This window comes from Caretta caretta, chromosome 1 (genome assembly GCF_965140235.1).
Source record: "Caretta caretta isolate rCarCar2 chromosome 1, rCarCar1.hap1, whole genome shotgun sequence".
NCBI classification, from domain to species: Eukaryota; Metazoa; Chordata; order Testudines; family Cheloniidae; genus Caretta; species Caretta caretta.
In genome coordinates, this window is record NC_134206.1 from 162,400,214 (window position 1) to 162,417,157 (window position 16,944).

General features: G+C 41.6%; 1 protein-coding gene across 5 annotated transcripts in view; it reads left to right on the top strand.

The window, feature by feature from the left end:
- Positions 1–10,363: 10,363 nt before the first annotated feature.
- The window catches only part of KCNJ6 (potassium inwardly rectifying channel subfamily J member 6), a 233,678-nt gene continuing 227,097 nt past the window's right edge, over positions 10,364–16,944 (top strand). For all 5 annotated transcript variants that reach the window (XR_007358816.2, XR_007358814.2, XM_048866896.2 and 2 more), the window contains exon 1: positions 10,364–10,805. The gene's annotated coding sequence lies outside the window, so the exon portion shown is untranslated. The remainder of the gene's footprint in view (positions 10,806–16,944) is intronic.

A 16,944-nucleotide genomic window follows, 5' to 3' on the forward strand; every position in this document is an offset into this window, starting at 1 on the left:
AGTTCCTCTTGCATTAGCACAATTTGCCCATCTTTAATTAAACAGAAATTCATTCATATTTGTTTTCATGTCTTATTGGAGCTATTTGCTTTAATTAAAACTCCTTTTGGAACTCCTCTTGGAGCTTTGGGTAAGATTCTTTACTTCACACATACTAATGTTGATTTCACCACACTCTATGTCTGTATGTTTACATGTTTAGAGAGGAGTAAGACACTTGTGTCTCCTCTTTTAATCCATTCATCATTCCTTTTAATAATTGTCTGTGAGTCTGGCCAGACAACATCTTTCTTCTCTTTTGCCCATTGGCCAAACCATCACCTACCAAGGTTATTCTTCTGTAAGGGACTGGAAAGTGTGTTTTTGTGTTCAGAGGCTTTGTCTGATCATTCTTCTGGGACAAGGTTTGCTCACCTGAGAAATAGCAGCATGGTCAGCCTCCCAAAACCCATATATCTCAGAAGATCAGTCTGAGGCCTATGACTCCACACTCCCTCCTGGACCCCTTTGGGTACACATGGCAGCAAGGTCCCTGCTTGCCTGGGGTTGATCCAAAACCTAGTGAAGTAAATGAAGAGACTCTGTTGACTTCAAGGGGAGCTGCTTTCCAGCACTTTCTAAAATCAGGCCACTTATTTAGTTGTCTAAATACAGATTTAGGTACCTAGCTTTAGGCTCCCACTCTTGAAAATCTTGGCCTGTGTTTTTAATGGTTCGTCAGGATACACAGCTGTTTTTTATATGCCTAGATTAAAATTAAAAAACAATAATCTTTTTCATTAGTAGTGTTGTTTTAGCCATGTTGGTCTCAGGATATGAGAGAGATAATAGGGTGAGGTAATATCTTTTATGGGTCCAACTTCTGTTGCTGCAAGGGACAAGCTTTAGAGCTTCACAGAGCTCTTCTTCAGGTTTGGAGAAGGTAACTAGACTGTCACAGCTAAACAGAAGCTGGGACACATTGTTAAACATAAGGGGTTCACACATGTTACAGAAGATCAGTTAAAATGAAGTGGTTTTACGGCCCATGATAACTTGTGACACACACTGCTACCTACTAACCCTCCATTGTCCTACAACTGCAGAGATGTTAATTACCCGCTTCATTTTATAGGATCTCCTACAATATATGAACACCTTATGTTTAACAATCTGTCGCACCTGGTATTTAGCTTGAACAGTCTGGTTTCCCTCTCCAGACCTGGAGAAGCGCTCTGACGCTCACAAGCTTGCTTCTTCCCCCAACAGAAGTTGGTCCAATAAAAGATATTACCTCACCTATTTTAATCTTTCATGTCAAATAACAAAAAACTATTAATAGTAATTTATGGGCAGTTTTCTTTTATCTGATATCCTACTGGCTTTAAAACTGTTGCAAAGGCTTCTTTATTTCTTTCCCCATTCATAGAATTCCTTTTATAGGGTTGCATTCTGATACCCTTACACTCAGTAGCGCCTCATGTGAGTTCACTGGAGCCACTTGTGGAGTAAGGTACTATTCAACACAATTAAGAGTATCAGGATCTGGCCCTAACTGAACCTAGGGCCTGTGAAAGGAGCCAGACTACCACACTGGATGCCAAATCCTCCCTCCCCAGAACAGGTACAGCAAAGGTAGTGGCAATATAAGCTTCTCAATCCAGTCCAACCCAACCCATCCACCAATGTTCCTTTTAGTGTGAGAGGATAGTTCACTCCACATGCTGATTCAGCCCAATATACATTCTATTTCAGAAATGTATTATTTTATACAAACAAATGGCTCAAGGTACTTGTTATACATTTGGAGCCTTACCAATACATAAATAATCCAACATTCAAAAGTGTACGTTTTAAGAAATAGGGATAGGGTGAAAGGTACAATGTATAAGCTTCTTTATACATTTTGATTAGTATATAATTGCTGCATTTTAGCTGCTGTTCATTACCTGATGTCTACTGGCAGTGTTTTACAACCATCTCTTTGTGAACTAAATTGACCATTTTATACTTATCATTTTGCAAAGCAAATTTTGCACTCTCCTCCTAATTAACCATGTTTTCTAGGACTTTTTTGGCTTTCAGTTTCAGCTCCCTGCATAAGTACAACATCTGGGGAGGAGCGTAAAAACCAGCCTTAGCATTGAAATGACAATGCTCTAATGGTGATTTCCTACCCTATGCCATGCATAGAACTTCCACTAATGTCAATAAGTGTTGCATGCATGCTGATTGGCTAGTTTGCACTGTAGCATTCATGCAGGGTTCATGCACTTGGCAACATTCAGGGCACAACCTGGAGTGTTGTGTAGGAGCAGTGCACACACGGCTCCTTCAAGGGCATGAACCTTGGAATCTCGCCCAGATGACATGAACTGTGGGAAGCCTCCCAGGACTGGGCTCAAGGCCCGAGAGCAAGGAATGTGGTAGATAGATATTGGTAAATAAGAATATTATACAAAGCCAGTGTATTCCTTTTATCTGTTGGAGTATGTAATGCGCGGGGGGAGAGAGAGAAATAAAAGAGAGGGTGAAAAGCTGACAGGCAGACCAGCCGTCGGCAGACCAGCCTGCTTGCTTGCTTAAAGCCTTGTTCTGTCTTGTATTTGAACCGCAACATTGCACAATTATGTACTCATTAGAAATACTGACCCCAATCCTTTTATATGATCTATACAGGAGAATCCTTGCATCTGTGTGGAGATTCACTGATTTCAGAGGAGCTTCACATGGACACAGGAGTCCACCCACTGGATCTGATGGCAGAACTGGAGTTAATGACACAGAAATCAATTATTTTGATACAACTTTTGTTACCAGAGTGAGGTATAATCTCTTTAATACCTTACATTTGCCTAGGAAATATAACAATAGGATGTGCACTGGAATTCTGATTGTCTAGCTATTTTCTTTCTCCCATGTAGATAAATGAGGCTGTAAATTAGGGGAAACAGGATGAGACACATAACAACATTATCATACATTGTAAAATAGCATAGCATAACAAAGCAGCAGAGTTTACTGCTGCCTTTTACAGAACAGCAGCCAAATATCAGGAAAACCAGGAGATGGGGGGTGGGGGCTGATTGGATGCAGTAAAAGAGAAGTAGTGTTTTACTTCTCTGTGATATAAAGGAGAGAAACCATAAATCGACCATGAAACCCATCTCCCAGAACAATAACTTACAAGTTGCTAATTAAAATTCATTATTGATTAAGAAATCCAAGCCAAGCAGCTGAAGGAAGTCACTGGTGATTTTAAAAGAGCTGTCATAATTACATAGAAAAGGAATAGAATGGGATTAAAATAAAACAAGTCTGGACTAATTAAAGTGGCATGTGGAAATGTTTTTGCATATGATTAGTGCATGTGCTGGAGTTTACAAAAAAAGAAAGCAAAGTCCAGAAAAGATCTGCTGTCCAGCTAACAAAGTACAGTAGCAGATGAGAAGATTGTTAGCAGATCTAGTCGGGAAATTTGGAAAAATAAGTAGGTATTTTGCCTCGCTTTATGCGCAAAAATTGCAGGTGTGATGCCACACCTTTGCTAAGGATGCAGAACAGCTTTACATAAGTAGTTGGTATGATATTCTATACAGCTCAATAGTTTCTCTAATGGTTCCCCATTTTTAACCATCATGTTTATTGCGGGGCCTGGGGCCTGACAGAGAACAGGGCCCAGCAATGCACAGATACAATGAAAGACAGCCCCCTGCCCAAAAAGCTTAACTGGGGCTAACACACCTTGCACTTCAATACCCAGAACCGTAAAAGTAAAACAAGTTTACTAACAAAAGAACATTGATTTAAGTGATACCAAGTAGAAGGAATAGGGATAGGAATGGTTACAAACAAAAATAAAAATACGTTTCTAAGACTCTAGTCTAACTTAACAAGCTAGAGTCTTTTGTTCAAAGTAGTTTTCTCAGCAGTCATTCTTCCAGCATGGCTGGCCTTTAGCTAGGGTCCAACACAGAACCCAAAGCACTCATTTTCTTTGTCTCCTCAGAGGAAGGATACCAAAATGGCTCTCTGTTTCTGTTTATATCTCCCAAAGTTCATTGACCCTTTTATAAGAGGCAGGAAGGCTTCTGTCAAGGTTCCTCCCCCACTCTGAACTCTAGTGTACAGATGTGGGGACCTGCATGAAAACCTCCTAAGCTTACTTTTACCAGCTTAGGTTAAAACTTCCCCAAGGTACAAATTAATTTTATCCTTTGTCCTTGGAATATCCACTGCCACCACCAAACTCTAACTGGGTTTACTGGGAAACGTAGTTTGGACACGTCTTTCCTCCCAAAATCCTCCCAACCCTTGCACCCCACTTCCTGGGAAAGGTTTGGTAAAAATCCTCACCAATTTGCATAGGTGACCACAGACCCAAACCCTTGGATCTGAGAACAATGAAAAAGCATCCAGTTTTCTTACAAGAAGACTTTTAATAGAAATAGAAGTAAATAGAAGTAAAGGAATCACCTCTGTAAAATTAGGATGGTAGATACCTTACAGGGTAATTAGATTCAAAACATAGAGAATCCCTCTAGGCAAAACCTTAAGTTACAAAAAAGACACACAGACAGAAATAGTCATTCTATTCAGCACAGTTCTTTTCTCAGCCATTTAAAGAAATCATAATCTAACACATACCTAGCTAGATTACTTACTAAAAGTTCTAAGACTCCATTCCTGTTCTATCCCCGGCAAAAGCAGCGTACCGACAGCCACAGACCCTTTGTTTCTCTCCCTCCTCCCAGCTTTTGAAAGTATCTTGTCTCCTTGTATCTTGAAAGTAAATGGTCTCAAGTTGCAGTGGGGGAAGTTTAGGTTGGATATTAGGAAAAACTTTTTCACTAGGAGGGTGGTGAAACACTGGAATGCGTTGCCTAGGGAGGTGGTAGAATCTCCTTCCTTAGAAGTTTTTAAGGTCAGGCTTGACAAAGCCCTGGCTGGGATGATTTAATTGGGGATTGGTCCTGCTTTGAGCAGGGGGTTGGACTAGATGACCTCCTGAGGTCCCTTCCAACCCTGATATTCTATGATTCTATGATTCCTCATTGGTCATTTTGGTCAGGTGCCAGCGAGGTTACCTTTAGCTTCTTAACCCTTTACAGGTGAGAGGATTTTTCCTCTGGCCAGGAGGGATTTTAAAGGGGTTTACCTTTCCCTTTATATTTATGACAGATTCCTATTATCCTTTCCTTCTTGTTGACTTCCCAACCCCCTGCTGATTCATATGTAAAGGGGCTTCTGTTGTTTTGATTCCATAATGCTTAATTTACACTGGAGATCGGTAGATAACTTCCTTCCCTCCTGTCTGGGACAAAACCTGTTTCTCCCTTTGATTGGTCACAGGCTTTAAAGCATACTATCAGTGAGTATTCATAATTCCTCATACAGTGTAAACACATACATTGCACAGTGGTATTAATCACCAGTGTGTCACCAGCTTTCATAAAAGACCTTTCTTGGTGCACTTTTATAATACAGTAATATTGTATACAATAAGTTGATTCAGTTGCTTATTCTTTGGACTCAGACCCTCCAGTCTTCCCCAAGGTGTCTGGACCCTGATTTGTTTTTAAGGTAAATGAACACTGGCTCAGATAAGCAGACTTTAAACATGCAAAGCTGTTTCCCACGTATGAATTGCACTTGCAGGGGTTTTCTAGAGATCAAGTCAATCCATATATACCATATTGCATGACTAGTTCATTATATTGCACAGTACAGTGTAGATGAAGGGTAGGTGGCACTAGGTATCTAGCGGCCTGACCCTGCAAACACTTACATATATATGTGAGTAACTTTATGTATGTAAGTAATCCTTTTGAGATCAGTAAAGTTGCTCACATGCATTTGCAGGATCAGGCTGTGAGAGGGAAGTTCTGGCCTCAGTTCCCCCCTGAACTACTAGCTATATCATTTGAAAAATCAAAATTTATTTTGGTTGGCTTCAGCAGTAGGTCTGAATCATTCGGGACCAAATTTAGAAGGATTGCTCCCTGTTTTTTACAGGAACAACCTACACCTACATTTTGCATAAACAAGTGCAATTCTTTCGTGGATGCCTATCTGCATAGGTGGATCTCTAGCTACCTGACTGGAGGCACAAATTGGGTAGTTATAAACTCAGCTATATGCCTGAGATTTGTTTTTGCAGATAAAAAATGTGGGTGCAAATAATGTCTGCAAAAAAGAAACAGGAACTGTAGAAATGTATTCCGCATTTTCCCCCCATTTGTAAAAATACACTAGCAATCACTAGTCATACGTATGAAAAACCTCAAAACCACATATATAATTCAATGTACTGGCACGTCAACTAATAGTAATAAACTTCCCAACCAGAAATAAACCTCAACATTTCCCATAAACCATACCTTCAGGAAAAGCCTGAGTCCTGTACGTCAAGCAAATTCACAGGCTGTAAGCCAAAGGGAAAGTGAGTCCCAGAGTTGAGGCCTCTTGACTGAGACCACCTGCCCCAACTACTACAAAGTTAGAGACTGCCAGATCAGATGTCCCATCAGACCTCAACTACGATGTTGGATTACAAAGGGAGAGCTGCCTCAGCAATATGCTAGTCAGGCATTAGCCTGTGATCTTTGGAATATATAGCCCTAAACACTGACTTCTGTGTGTGCGAGCACTAGCATTAACAGGCTCTGTGTGGTTCTGCAGCTAAATTCACATAGCTGGCTTCATGAAATAGATGGAGGAGGTAAGGCAGGCTAAGTATAAAATGATTATCGTACACCTGTTAAAGAGACATTTTAGTTTAGTTGCCTCAAGAGAGAAAGCACCATTCTGAAGGAATAAAGGACCATTCATTTTATCACTAAGCATATTGCTTGGCTTTATTGTGGTTCCAAGCTATTTAATGTAACCATCCATATGCTGCTGCTCATAAAATATTTAACAATTAATAAACATAAAAGGTCTTCTCATGCAGCACTTTGGGTGTCCAGCATACAGAGTAAGAGAGGATGAGTCCTGACACATCCCCTCTCAAATTTGAACCATGTCCACTTTTCCTGCTGTTCTGGTAGATAGAATCATAGGACTGGAAGGGACCTTGAGAGGTCATCTAGTCCAGTCCCCTGCACTCAAGGCAGGATGAAGTGGTCCCCTCATCTCAAAAAAGATATACTGGCATTAGAAAAGGTTAAGAAAAGTGCAACTAAAATTATTAGGGGTTTGGAACATGTCCCATATGAGGAGAGATTAAAGAGGCTAGGACTTTTCAGCTTGGAAAAGAGGAGATTGAGGGGGGATATGATAGAGGTATACAAAATCATGAGTGATGTGGAGAAAGTGAATAAGGAAAAGTTATTTACTTGTTCCCATAATATAAGAATTAGGGGCCACCAAATGAAATTAATGGGCAGCAGGTTTAAAACAAATAAAAGGAAGTTCTTCACACAGTGCACTGTCAACCTGTGGGACTCCTTGCCTGGGGAGGTTGTGAAGGCTAGGACTATAACAGGGTTTAAAAGAGAACTGGATAAATTCATGGAGGTTAAGTCCATTAATGGCTATTAGCCAGGATGGGTAAGGAATTTTGTCCCTAGCCTCTGTTTGTCAGAGGGTGGAGATGGATGGCAGGAGAGAGATCATTTGATCATTCCCTGTTAGGTTCACTCCCTCCGGGGCACCTGGATTTGGCCACTGTCGGTAGACAGGATACTAGGCTGGATGGACCTTTGGTGTGACCCAGTATAGCCATTCTTATGTAAATATTACCTAGACCATCCTTGACAGGTGTTTGTCTAACCTGCTCTTAAAAATCTCCAATGACAGAGATTCCACAACCTCCCTAGGCAATTTATTCCAGGGCTTAACCACTCTGACAGTTAGGAAGTTTTTCCTAATCATAGAATCATATAATATCAGGGTTGGAAGGGACCTCAGGAGGTCATCTAGTCCAACCCCCTGCTCAAAGCAGGCCCAATCCTCCAATTTGTCTAGGGCCCTCTATATCCTATCCCTACCCTCCAGCATATCTACCTCTCCTCCCAGTTTAGTGTCATCTGCAAACTTGCTGAGGGTGCAATCCACGCCATCCTCCAGACCATTAATGAAGGTATTGAACAAAACTGGCCCAAAGACCGACCTTTGGGGCACTCCACTTGATACTGGCTGCCAGCTAGACATGGAGCCATTGATCACTACCCATTGAGCCCGACAATCTAGCCAGCTTTCTATTCACCTTATAGTCCATTCATCCAGCCCATACTTCTTTAACTTGCTGGCAAGAATACTGTGAGAGATCGTGTCAAAAGCTTTGCTAAAGTCAAGGAATAACACGTCCACTGCTTTCCCCTCATCCACAGAGCCAGTTCTCTCATCATAGAAGGCAATTAGATTAGTCAGGCATGACTCGCCCTTGGTGAATCCATGCTGATGTCCAACCTAAACCACCCTTGCTGCAATTTAAGCCCATTGCTTCTTCTCCTAGCCTCAGATGTTAAGGAGAACAATTTTTCTCCCTCCTCCTTGCAAAAACTTTGTATGTACTTTTTGAATTGTAATCCTATCCTCCAAAGCACTTGAAACCCCTCCCAGCTTGGTATCATCCACAAATCTCTATGCCATTATCTACCAGTTGAACAGAACCAGACCCAGGACCAATCCATGTGGGACCCCACTCAATATGCCCTTCCAGCTTGATTGTGAACCACTGATAACTACTCTCTGGGAATGGTTTTCCAACCAGTTATGCACCCACCTTATAGTAGCTCTATCTAGGATGCAAGCACGGGGGATGAGTTAAGGGTCAGCATGTGGAGTAGCTGCAACTCCATTAGGTAATCTTCTAGTCTAGCACACTGGAAGGGATGTGAAAGTGGGTGGTTACTGGGTGATACAAGGAGTGCTCCCATGAATCTCCTTGAAGGATGACGCCTTATATTACTACTTTCAACAATCACTGAAAGGTTCCTTTTACTGAAAATTTTAAAGAAACTAGAACATAGTCATTTACACGGCTAGCATGATGTAATACATTTCAACATGAATTCTTGTGAGAAACAAATCTCAGACAGTGCATTAGGAAAATATAGGAATGGGTTGCAGATGAAGAGACTGAAGAGATTTTACAAAATAAAGTGACTCTTTTAAAGGTTCCTGTCATTTCAGAAGCATAAAAAAGAAGGGTAATTGCTGATCTATTGTTACTGAGCAGGTGTGAACTCTGGAGCTGATGGTGGGGGCTGAAACTAACCTTACAAGAACACGCTGGAAAACTGATCAGCCTTTCAGAAAAAGCAGTCAGCAGCCACAAGAGCCCTTCCTCCTTCTCTTGAATTATTGTATCAAGGATTATTATCTATATTATAGTAGCACCTAGGGGGCCCATTCTGCCAGGCAGCCAGGCACCGAACAGACAGAGTAAGAGACAGTCCCTATCTCTGTCTATGTACACATGACAAATGAAAAGATGGAGGGGAAAGGATGAACTATACAAGCAGAGTGGTCAGAGTTATGACTGGAAAATATTGTGTTGGTTCCACTTTGTTGGATTTCTTTATAGGTAATCTGTTGCTGTTTTTTTTTTCTTTATATGTAACATGGGGAAGGATTCGTTTATAGGATTACAGAAACAGGAAAAGGGGGAAAGAGGGCATTATTGAGGAGGAGAGGAGGGGAAGGGGAGATAAGGAGATGAAAAGTGCGGAGGGGGGGTTAGTAGGTACATGAGGGCCAGGAGAGCGAGGATGCTATGGAGGGACTGAGGGAGCAGGGCTGAGATGAAGAGAGGGGGAAATGCCAGTCAAAACTGGGGAAACCAGATTCTGATGACAATAGTGTTGAAAGCCTAATGATGCCGCTGCTGGGTCTCATCCCTGCCCCACTTCTGCCACTGCCACTCTGCTCCTAACCTTGTTGAGAGTCAAGGGGGTCCCTCTTAGCTCCCTGGGGCTCATTCCCCAGCCTGAAAGGCTGATTAATGCTATTTCCTCCTTCTTCCTTCCCTTTTCCTATTTTGTATATTTCCATTTCCTTAGGCCAAAGTAAAGCAATCAAAATGATCTCTCCCCCTCCCACCACCATCTCATCCCTTCTCAAGTTCAGCTGCAAATAAAAAGAATCCCAGGCCAGTCCTCCCTGTCCATGTCCAGGGTGAACACTAGTTTCCTTCTCTCCCAATGAGAAATACTGCAGGAAAGCGACCAGGCTGGCTTTGCAAAGCTCTATACAGATCGTAAACTTTCCATTAGTCTCCCTGCTCTGTCAGAAGGTAGGAAAGAAAGAAAGAAACAAAGCAAGCAACCGGTAAAACCCACCCACGCCCCTACTCCCGCCTGCTTTGTGCTGCAGCATTGCTCCAGCAGATGGCACTGTGCACAGTTTCATTTCCTCTGCCTTGTTTGTTACAGCTTCTGACTGGAGAGCACAGCAGCCACTCGCCTGAAATTGAGTAGAATTCATTGAATCTGCGGATTTCATGACGTTTCCCTGCGTTGTCCAACACTTTTCTCTCTGCCTGTGCTTTTTTATTCCGCCCGGGTCTTCCCCACCCACCCCCTCCCCACCCCCTGCTGTCTGATCTCCTCCAGGTCTCATTTAACTCTGTCCTAGCAACACAGAGCGTATTGGACTTGAATACTGCACCTGGCTGTGTATGTGGGGAAGCCAAGCTGGATCAAGAGGTGGGCGAGCAGAGGGGAGGATGGAGGCGCGAGAGAGCAGCTTAGGGTCGAGGTAAAACTGAGCATCATCATCTTATTGTTTAACCCATCATTGAGTGAACCATCAGCCAGCAACATCCTGCTCCATTCCACAAAGAAAATCATGATCGAATGAAAACAACGTGCCCCAAACAGGTAAGACGGTGGAGTTGCTAATGGGAAACCAGCTGTTGTCCATTCCCACAAGAAATCCAATTCTTGCCTTTTTCTTTTGTCCCTGAACTCCCTACTCTGGGAGAAATGTCACCCCCAAGTACAGAAAGACCGGGGAGAAGGCAGTTACATAACAGAAGGGAGATCAATTTCATATGCCTTTCATTAGCAACTGGAAACTCGCAGGGACGGGAAAAAACACTGGATTCAGAAAGATCCAGCAAATTGTGGTTTTAAAGATCGGGTCCTCCTCTCTTTCTAAAGCTGGGGGCGCCAACTGTCAGACGTTGCATGCAATGGTTTGGGGGTTTTTTTGTTTTGTTTTGTTTTTTGTTTGTTTTTTTTTGTTTGTTTGTTTTTTTTTTGTTTTTGGCAGTTAAGGAAATCAAGTATCCTAGTCATGTGAAGCTCGGGCTTCTGCTTTCCGGAGAGAGACACCCCCCCCCCCCCCCCAGTAGGGGTTTTGGTGAGATACAGCCCGAGGTGTGGTGTGATAATTAAGCAGTAAACGCCATGCAGCGTGGAGATCCCTGGAAGCTGGTGCCATTTCAGCCAGATCGCTGCTCAGGGAAGAGGCGACTTGTGTGTGGCACTGAGTTCCACGTTTGCTCGTACTTTCCTTCGCTAGATGTGCCTGGGATGGCTCGGGGCTACAGGCAGGGAGAGCTGAGCTGAGCTGAGCGTGTCGGGGACGATCGAATCCGTTGTCTCGCGGCAAGGGCCACTGAGCTCCACGTTCCCAGCCCGCTGGCTGGGTGCAAAGGCGCGTCTCTCGCTGCCCGGGCTGTGCCTTGGGGTAGCGGCACCCCGCCGCAGCAACCCACGGAAGCGCGGGGCCGGGGCGATGGCGGCCTGGGGAGAAAGTCCGAGTGGCATTGTGACGTAGGCAGGGGTACTGTTGCCTTCCGGAGTCTGCCGGCCGGGCGGTGAGCGCGGAGCCGCAGGGGGAGCTGGCTGCAGACGAGGAACAGCTGCGAGCCGGGCTCTGCTAACGCAGCGATGCCCGTTTCGTCTTGATCCGGGGGAGAGGGAGCTCGGTATCACCATGGCGACCTGGAGGGAGCGGGGAAATCGGCTCCAGTCTCGCAGAAATTGCGGGACAAAACTTTCCTGGGATCAGGGGGGAAATACTGCAGATGCCTGTCATGCCTGCCACAGCTGGCTCGCAACTACACCGCTCACTCGCTGGGACTGTCGGCAAAGCTCCGAGCTTGCATGCCATTTGCTGCCGCTGAAAACACAGCCACAAGATCAGCGGCCCGGGATTAGAGACCCTGGTACCAGGAAACACGTTTCAGAGGTGGGGAGCGGGGACACGACGCTTGAGTGAAGACTAGCTCCATATGTCTGCCCTAGAGAGGTCCGCTGTGGCGATCCCTCGATCGCTCTGTTAACAAACAGATTTCCATGTTCAGGGAAAACTGGGAGACACCTGTTGTTATTCGTAGCATTACCTGGGATTGCACAGCCTGGAAATCATCCATTTCACTCCTAGAGGTGCATCAGAGTAGCTCTTGGGAGTCGAGAGCACAGCTGAACTGAAACTGTTCCAGTAGCTAGAAAAGGTCACGGGTCCGGCAGTTAAGAGAGACTTTCCTGGTTTAAATGGTGTCTATGCTTGCAAATCAGTCAGTCAGTCACTTCATGCGCGTTGGTTTCTCTCTCCAACTTTTCAGGACCCAGAACAGCAGCCGAGAAGCTGTTTCAGCACCTAGGTCAGGGCTATAAATACAGGCCTCTGTGCTGGGTCTAGTAAGCGAGATAAGTGGAAGAGAGACAGTTTTAATGCTAATCACTGTCTCAGTGACTGCTCGGAAATAAATGTGGAACTCAGCTAATCAGAGAGAGCGAGCGAGAGAGAGAGAGAGAGGTCAGTCGGTGCACTGGCTCCTGAAAAGAGGCTGAAATAAAATTACATTGAGCACGACAAAACTTTCTTTCTTACCCCTAAAGATGGGAAGAAGGCAATTGGACTCTGACCCCGCTCAGTGCAAAGACTAGCACTGACTTCAGTGCCTTTGGATCAGGCCCGTGGATTGTTAGAAACAGACGAACACAAAAGTAAATGATTCCCTAAACTCCACCTGTGATTGTTTTCAAGCTAAAATAGCAAAGTGCAGATAAACTGCCTATTAACATTTTGCTGGTCTCTGATCATTGTAGTTTTGCAAAGACAATACTAAAGCGATGTTTTTTAGAAGTTGCACAAGTCCTTTGTCGAGTGCTAAAAAACACCTAAAGAAGCCTGAAGGTTCCAGATGAGCGAATACTGTAAAAATCCTGCAAATACTCATTCAAACGTCTTAAATGAATTTGCCTCCGCTGAGGTCCAATGACCCTTTTGCAGTCGCCTCCTAGGAATGTTCTGGCAGTGCTAGTAAGTTTACTGGAAGGAACAGTCACAGAAACAGCATATTTTAAGTGAACATTGAGGGAGAATTCGCAGAAAAGTGAATTTTAAATTTACTTCCATAAACATTCATTTTGGGAAATTATTTCTCAGAGCTACAACAACCAATAAGGGAGCCGAAGCATACCATGTGATCTACATGACCAATGACACAGCTTGAATTTTGAATATCAAATAGTTACAATGAAGTGCTTGCAAATCAGCTCCTGATCAATAATTATTATCAGTAGCTGGCAAATAATTTCAAGTAATAAATAAAAGTCAATTATTCATTATGCTTATTGACAGTTCACCAACAGCAACCCGGGTATATTCTTCAAATATACTAGTCAGTTGTATATTATTTGCACAGTTCTAGACATGTTAATAAAAAGCTTACGGAACTACTAGTACATATAGATAATTATTACTTAGCATTAAGAAATATACTCTAGAAAAAAATACAGCAATATGAATACTCTTCATTCAGGGACAATATACTTGGATTAATCACCTTTGTGCTGTTCACTGTGTCCATATGTTCTTTTTTCCACTAGGCAAACAAGATTTGTTTAATCTTTCCATAGTCCTGTGAGGCAATAAACTGTAGATATTATAGTTTTATATGTAGAATTACAGATTCAGCATCCAGATACCTCCACTCTTGAGGGTATACTTTATCTATGTAATTAAGCAGTTCATTCACACAGCTCACTTTGCAATAAATTACCTGTTTCAAACTGATTATAATCTTGCCCTGTTCTTGCAAAGACAACTGAAGGGATGGGCATACATATGGGTATATGTCCCTATGGAACCCTACTGAAGTCAGTGGGACTCTGTGCCAAGGGTGCACCAATGCGGTTGTTTATGAAGGATCACAGCCTGTAAGTCTAGATATAATCTCTTCAACTGTCTGATTTAAAGTTGCCAAAACACCAGTTCTTGACAGGTGGAGCAAGCAAGTGACCTAAATCTGGAAGGGACTGAGTATTTGCAACTCCAATACATGATAGAGAGCATGTAAATTAAAGAAAGATAAAACAGCTGCAAATATTCTTGGAAGGATTAGATTTTTTATCAGTAAATGTTAAGAACATAAGAATGGCCATACTGGGTCAGATCAATGGTCCCTCTAGCCCATTATCCTGTCTCCCGACAGCAGCGAATGCCAGGTGCTTCAGAAGGAATGAACAGAACAGGTAGTCATCAAGTGATCAGTCTCCTGTTGCCCATTCCCAGCTTCTGGCAAACAGAGGCTAGGAATGCTTCAGAGCTTGGTTTTGCATCCCTGCCTATCCTGGCTGATGGACTTATCCTCCATGAACTTATCTAGTTCTTTTCTGAACCCTGTTATAGTCTTGGCCTTCACAACATCCTCTGCCAAAGAGTGCCACAGGCTGACTGTGTGTTGTGTAAGAAATGCTTCCTTTGGTTTGTTTTAAACCTGCTGCCTATTACTTTCATTTGGTGGCTGTGTTATGAGAAGGAGTAAATAACACTTCCTTATTTACTTTCTCCACACCAGTCATGATTTTATAGCTCTCTAGCATATCCCCCCTTAGTTGTCTCTTTTCCAAGCAGAAGAGTCTCAGTTTTATTAATCTTGCCTCATACAGAAGCTGTTCCATACCCCTGATCATTTTTGTTGCCCTTTTCTTTTCCAATTCCAATATATCTTTTTTGAGATGGGGTGACCAGATCTGCATGCCGTATTCAAGATGTGGGCATACCGTGGATTTATACAGAGGCAGTATGATATTTTCTGTCTTATTATCTATCCCTTTCCTAATAATTCCCAACATTCTGTTAGTTTTTTGACTGCCGCTGCACACTGAGAGGATGTTTTCAGAGACCTATCCACAATGACTCCAAAATCTCTTTCTAGACCCCATCCTTTTAATATGTATAGTTGGGATTATGTTTTCCAATGTGATTTTACTTTGCATTTATCAACATTGAATTTCATCTGCCATTTTATTGCCCAGTCACCCAGTTCTGTGAGATCCCTTTGTAACTCTTCACAGTCTGCTTTGGACTTAACTATCTTGAGTAGTTCTGTATCATCTGCAAATTTTGCAACCTCACCGTTTACAGTTTTCCATATAATTTATGAATACATTGAATAGGACTGGTCCCACTACAGACCCCTGGGGGACACCACTATTTACCTCTCTCCATTATGAAAACTGACCATTTTTTCCTGTTGTTAAACATCGATTTCACTGTATACACAAACCCAATATATCAATAAGTAATAATAAAAATTTACAGATAGGCAAAATAAGAAAAATACTGCTTGAGAACTTATTAGAGTTTGATTTAAGGATATTTACTTTGTATATTTTGATTTGATGTTGACAATTTGTGTTTTAACAGTTACAAAGCTTTGTATTTTTTTGAAACTCCATGTCTACTGTCATTAAATAATTATTGTCTGTACCCCTTTCCCCACTGTCTGACCTCCCATAATTTCCTGCAATTATGAAAAATTTAAAATGAATTAAAAATTAAAAATGCATAACTTATACTTTTGTGCAACTGTGAAAATTTAAATTGAAAGCAATCAAAAATGCTTTAAAATAAACACCGATATTATCCACTGAAATTATTAAAAAAATATAAATTGAATTCTGACAATCCTACAAATATTGTTTCATCTTCAGGCAAAAACATGAAAAGCATTTTAAAAAGAAAGGTATTTAGAGTACATCTAAAAAGATCACTTAGAAGATTTTAGATTCTTAATTTTATTACACAAGCCAACATTCTAACATGGCAGTCTGACAAACTAATTTTACCACATATAAAGCAATACAAGAAGAAAAGAAAGATAATTGAAATAAATATATTAATAGCAAAGCCCAAAATTCTACCTTTTAATGAGAAGAAGAATTCTTGCATAATTTCTGTGAGTATATTTTCAGTGAAATCAACATAAACTTACAAAGACACATATACTTTTACTCCAGTAAATATTTAATTGGTAGTCAAGTGTATTTTGTTACATTATTATTTCAGTGTGTTTTATATTCACTTTACGAAACAAAACATTTTGAAGGTAAGACATGTTCACTCTCCAAAATTACATAAGAGAAATAGAATACCACATGCATTGTCATAACATGTCCCCACTAGATGCTTATATAAATGCTTCAGAAAGGGAAGCTTTATTTAAGGTCCTTACTTTAAAATAAATTAAGGAATTCAGGAGGTTTGTGGGACAGTCATTGGGTCTTCACTATCATTTTTTAGATGTTTAGCATTTCCACATGTGCAATCATTTTTCTCCATGTATTTGAAATTTTGTAAACATACTTTATAAAAGGAATGTAATAAATGTTTAGCTCCTTCCACATATAAGTAAACTGCTTCTAAAGTAACATTATTGTTTAAGCATGTAGAGAACACACATTTGAACTTTATTATATTACTTCTTTTATTTTCATTGTAATTTAAAGTGTCTCTGCTGAATGATGGAAGTGTTTACCTGGGAAAAAACATTGGCAAATTAAGAAAGACTAGCACTGAATTAGCACATAAGGTTCATTTTGAAATTTGTGTATTTGCAATATATATGAGTGAGAGGGTGGATCAGTCCAATAGTCTGAAAAAAATGAAATTCCTGATTCTAACATTAAGCATCACTATTTAAATGTTGATCGTTTTAAAACAGATCAGGGGTTCTTCAAGAAGAAATACTAATCCCGGTATCAATTAAATCCAAGGAGA